The sequence below is a fragment of the Lycium barbarum genome, chromosome 8, assembly GCF_019175385.1.
Source record: "Lycium barbarum isolate Lr01 chromosome 8, ASM1917538v2, whole genome shotgun sequence".
Lineage (NCBI taxonomy): Eukaryota > Viridiplantae > Streptophyta > Magnoliopsida > Solanales > Solanaceae > Lycium > Lycium barbarum.
The window spans coordinates 103038121-103044120 of NC_083344.1; positions in this window are offsets into that span (position 1 = coordinate 103038121).

A 6000-nucleotide genomic window follows, 5' to 3' on the forward strand; every position below is an offset into this window, starting at 1 on the left:
GCCCAATTACAACCACGAATTTCCAGTTGAAAAAGGGATGCAAGCATCGGATAGGGGTTTCGACGTGAGACGTTATCTCTCATCAATTAAAGAAGATCGCCTCCCTCGGGTTCGGGTTGAATGTGAATGGGACAAACGTTCGGTGCAGATGTTTGCCCCTGGTGATGACAAATCCATCACCGATTATAAGGAAGGATTTCTATACGTTTATATGTACCCGTTCACTCTCAAGCTCGGCCCTCCTATTAATCCGGTTATTCTCGAGATGTGCCAGACGTACAATGTGTGTCTTGCCTAAATTGGGCCGATTATCTGGAGGATCGTGGCCTGCTTTCGTCTATTGGCAAATAACGTCAATAAAAAGTTCACGTTGGCTCACTTAATTCGGCTGTACTACCCGAGGATCTTTCGTGAGGGTGTGATAAAGGTCTCTAAACGAGGCCGAAACCCGATCCTTTCCTGTCTTAACGAGGATAGAGACCGAGGGTGGCTTGAACATTTCGTTCAAGTTAGGACTGCGGATATTATCCCGGGGAAGTACATGCCTTTCCCAGAAAAATGGAACGACAAACGTGAGTTCTTCGAATGTATTTCCTTTGCGTGTATTCTAACCTTTTTTTTTTACCTTGTTCAAATTCACAGCCGAGGCATGGATGCCTTCCGCCGTCCAAAATTGCCCCGAGTGGGTTGAGGCGATCATCAGCCAGCACTTACATGAAGAACGGACATAGGCAGACTTATCCCGTGACCGATGGGTTGCGTAGAACCACGGTAATCTTTTCTTCAATTTTGATCATATCTTTTCGTTTCGCCTTTTTCTTCTTTAACTTTTCGATGCCCAGGTTTGGGCAAAGGTTCTTTGGAACCACGACCTGCACCAACGGATGATCCTGCGACACCGGGTTCGGACTTTGATACGGCAGGATCATCCCGGCTTATTGCCGCAGCCGACAAGAGGCAAAGAAAACCCTCGACTAAGGGTCAGAAGAAAGAAAGAGGTCGATGAGTGATGTTCGAACCCTAAGGGACGAAACCGAGCCTGACATTATGCTTAAAAAGGTTATGGCGGGTCCCACCGTCGCTGCCATTGTTGAGGAAGAAACTGCTATTCCAACCTCGACTACAGGTGGGGAGGATGAGGTTCCTTTTCCTCCTGTAACCGAGTATCTCCAAGCTCCAATTCCACTAAGGTCCATTGAATTTATTGACATTTCAGGTGATGCTTCACCCGAGGCGGCGCCTTTAGTGAAGAAGCCTAAAAGGTTAGGTCCAATCTTGAAAACCGAGGCTGCCCAAAGAGTTGAAACAGACCCAGAGTTTGAAATTACTGCGGCAACCGACCCGTCGTCTAGAGTCGACCTAGCTACTGAGGCCAAGATACCATCAACTGCTGACACTGCTGGAGCTTCTCTGATTTCTCCTCCTGCTCCTTCTTCGAGACCGGATAACCTCGATGATATGCTTGTCGGTACCCCTCCTGCTACGGCCGAAGCCTCGGGGTTTGGTCACCTCCGTATTCCACAAGCCACAAGGGTTACCAGCCGGTCCACTGAAACAGGTGCGAGGTCAAAACTTATTCATATTTTCCCAACCCCCAGTGTAGAACCGAGGAGGACTAGGTCTAGCTCCCAACAATCCCGGACGAAGATTTTGGTCTTGCCCCTTCTATGGTGTAAGGAATCGTAAAAATTGTTTGCTTATGTTTTATGTTTTGTTATGACATTACATTGAAGTTGTTTGCTTGATTTTCTTTAGTGAGCGGAGAGATGACCCGGTTGATCAAATATCTAAGTTCATTCTTTACAAATTGGTGAAAAAAATGAAAGAAGAATTTTCTTTGAAAAAGAAAATGGAAGAACTTGCTTTGAAGAAGAAAATGGAAGAAGAATCTTGCTGTTACGCCTCTCGTTCTCGTCATAGTAAAAACCTACGGTTTCATAGTTGGGTATACATTTGAAATTGAGTCCCGTGTCCGAATTTTAGAGATAGAAAGTGTCTTACCCCGTGTACAAAGGTACCAGCAGGTATCCCTGGTAATTTATAGAATTAGAAGTTGAACGAATCGAATCGACGCTATCTAAGCTGAATCTGAGAAATCTGCAGACACCAGTCATTGTCGACGGGTCGTCGACATGGTCGACAGTTCGTCATTGTGTGGCATCGACAGGGTTCTACAGCCTTGACATCTGCAAGCGTAGGTCGACGGGTACGTCGACGGGTCGTCGACCCGCTCGTCGAACCGTACCGCTGGGGACTTTTTAATTCTAAGTATAAATATGTGGTCGACGACCCCATTTCTTATTTTCTCTCTTCCAAATCAGAGAAAACCCTAGTATATTTGCTCCCAATATGTTTCCATCATATTAGTGGAGATTTAGTAAGATTCTAACCCCATACACCCAAGCATGTGAAGAAGAAGGTTGTTCCTAGGGTTTCTTCAAAGTTGTAGAGCTTAGAAAGTTGGAGTTGAAGTGATTCTTGGAATCTTAGACCACTCAAGGTATGTAAATGATTTCTGCCCTTGTATTTGAGTTAATTATCAAGAGTTTTAGTGATTTTAAGTAAAGAGAGGATACTTATGGAAGTGGTAAGTTGATAAAGGGTAAGATAGTGATTTGGGGTTATTTTAAGAGATGATTGGAAATGGATTTAAGTATATTTTGATATATATGTGTTGTCATTGTTGTTGTGGGTATTGTGGTTGATGTTAGATTGAATGGGAAGTTGAAGAGTTGTAAGCTTACAAGGAAATTATTGTCTACAATTCGTTAAGCTCTATAGGTATCTAAAGATGGTTAGTAAGCGAGGTAAATAGTCTAATTGAGGCCTACGTTATCTTAATTGTAGACTTATAAGTTCGAGGAGTAGAAGTTGGGCGATTGGTGATATTCTAAGGTATGTTAAGGTTATCCTTTCTTTCTTTTGACATGATCCTACGATATGAGCCAACAAGCGAATAAGCGAGCTTCCATATTACTCTACTCTTAGAAGCATTACGAGTACTTCAGTCTTTGATATTCATGTATCCCATTTATGAGTGTTCCTTCTGTTCATGGGTCCAGTTCTATGTATACAGTTTATTCATGCATTACATTCATTACATATCTATGTACATTGACCCATGACCAGAAGGCGTTATATACGCGAATATTAGATATATGTGGGGTATGAGAAGAGAGATAAGTGATATACACGTATTACCACGTGATCAGCTGGTGCACCTTGATGATGATATATGGATCGGGCCATACATTCCTCGACATTATTATATGATATATGGATCGGGCCGTACGTTCCTCGGCATTATTATATGATATATGGATCGGGTCGTACGTTCCTCGGCATTATTATATGGGATATGGATCGGGCTGAACGTTCCTCAGCACTATGACCTAAATATATATATACATGAGCACGATTATCATTGAGAGCTTGCATATTATGCGCCCACAGAGGCATTGTCAGTTATACAAATTTATGCAGATACATACAAATATTAGTTCATACAAATACATGCAGATAGTCATTTCAGCTTATGAGTTCAGATTTTATTCATGATTCTTATATATATATATATACATGTTGTTCTTATGCCTTACATACTCAGTACATTATCCGTACTGACTCCCCGTTGCCGGGGGGCTGCGTTCATGCCTGCAGGTTCAGGTAGACCGACAGGTGGTCCAGCTCAGTAGGACCTCTATATCCAGCAATGGTCAGTGCGCTCCATTGATCCAGAGTTGCAGTCTGTCTTGGTATGCTAGCCTTTTGAGATGTACATGCATATGGGTATGACAGGGCCCTTTCCCGTCCTTTCTACAACTTTCATTCCACTAGAGGTCTGTAGACAGTTGTATGAATTAGTCAGACGATGTAGCCTTGTTGGCTTCTATTCTTTTGTGTATTGTATATGTAGTAGCCTAGCTGGCTTGCACTGTTCTTTCAGCATGTTTATGTATATGCAGGTTGTATAGAGTTCATGATGCCACCTATTTATGAGAACAGTTTAAGTCACTTATGGGCCCTTGATGTTCAATAAAGTTCAGATATGAGTACAAGGGTGTTTGGTCGCTAGAGGTCAGGCACTCGTCACAACCCATCGGTTTGGGTCGTGACACTTGCATTGAAGCTGCAATGGAAATGGAAGGTGAATTTGGTTGCATTGATAGTGAAATGGTTTTTGGAATATGTTTTTTGTTCTAAGTGTAAAAGATTAAGAAATGGGCTGATATTATAATTGTAAGGGTGTCTTAGGCTTTTCCCAAGCGCGTGGGGTTGCACCTGACTTTAAAAAACTAGGGGTGACATTTTAATAGCCAATAAAACACACTATAAATACGTCCAGGGAGGTAATAGGTCACCCGTAAAGGTTAGGTGTGTCGTAGCAAATTCGGGCAAACGTTGGGGTGCATTTTAGGCATTTTCTCTATTAAAATATTAGGAAAGGATCATTTCAAGCTAAGATTAAATAGGATTTCTTTTTCTTATGGTTCTTCATAAATTATTCTTCTTATTATGTTATATCTTCTATTCAATGTTTACAATTGTTCAATGTGTTAAATTTTTCTTGATTTTTTTTGGGAATCTTTTTTTTTTATTATTTCAAAATTGCGCAGTTCTGAGTTCTGACTTCCGACTGTTTGACTGAGTAACCAAATCTCTTTTGCTAATTATGTTGTAATGCTAATGTGAAGCCCTAAGACTTTTAAAATACTCCACTAATTAAAATTGGATCCAAAGCAATGTCCCTGATGCTCTTTGATACTGTACTATTATATGGTTTATCATATATGCGCTTCTTTTAATTTCCTTTAACCTGTGACACTCAAACATACATTATTAGTCACAAATTTAACAAAACTAAATCTTTTGCTAGTTTTAGAAAAGCTGTTTGACTAATTTTTCCAGATTTGCAGACAAATCCTAAAATCTAAAGTTATGAATTTTTTTTCCTCTCTATATGACCGTACCAAACTCACAAGAACTAATTGCAGTGCGCTGGCTCCCCGCATACTCAATTAGTTGAGGTGTATTTTATTTGGAGTTTGATTTTTGAGACGGTTACTTAATTAATGATAATTATTTTAAAAAGTTATTTTTCTTTATTTTGTAACAAAAAAAATCATTCAATTATTGTTATTTTATCTACAAAATCACTTAATCAATTCAAGTGATGTTTTTGATAGACATTGCTGACATAATTTTTTTTTTAATTCAAACATTTAAAAAAAAATTATCCATTTTAACTAGTAAATTGACCCGCTTCACTTGTCCAACCCGCTAAAATTAAATAGGTCGAACATATAATGCAGCGTATTCCTTTTAATTTATTTTACATATGTCGATCCCTTTCCTTCTGTCTCTCGGTTAGAATAACTATGGATTCCTCTCTCTCTATCTCTCTCTCTCTCTCTCTCTCTCTGTGTGTTTAGGGCTATCTACATCTTCTTCCTCCTTTGATTAGGGCTATCTTAAAACTCTGGTTAAATGGCTTCTTCTTCAACAAATGTATCTTAGAGGATATATTCAACCCATTTAATTTTAGCGGGGTCAAATAAGTGGAGCGGGTCAATTTACTGGTTATAGTGTATAGCTTTTTATTTTTTAAAAGTTTGGCTACAAACAAATTTTCAAAAGTCAGCAACATCTACTGAAATTATTACTTGAATTAGTTGAATGACTTTATACGTGAAATGACAATGATTGAATAATTATTTTGTTACAAAATAAAAAAAAAAAAAAATTTTAATGATAATTACCATTAGTAACCGTCTAAGAAATCTAATTCATTTAATTTGTTTACTAACTAAAAACAAAAAGTTTACTATGTTTCTCCAGATATTAATCTTGACAGAGGGGCGCGATAGTTTTCACTTATTAGCTGTTAAAACTTGTAAATTTCCATGCGTAACGTAAATCTCAAAGACCAAGTAGTATAGTAAACGATATCTTTGAATCCCTTAATAAACTAGCTGTGAGAGAGTGACATTTCACATCTGT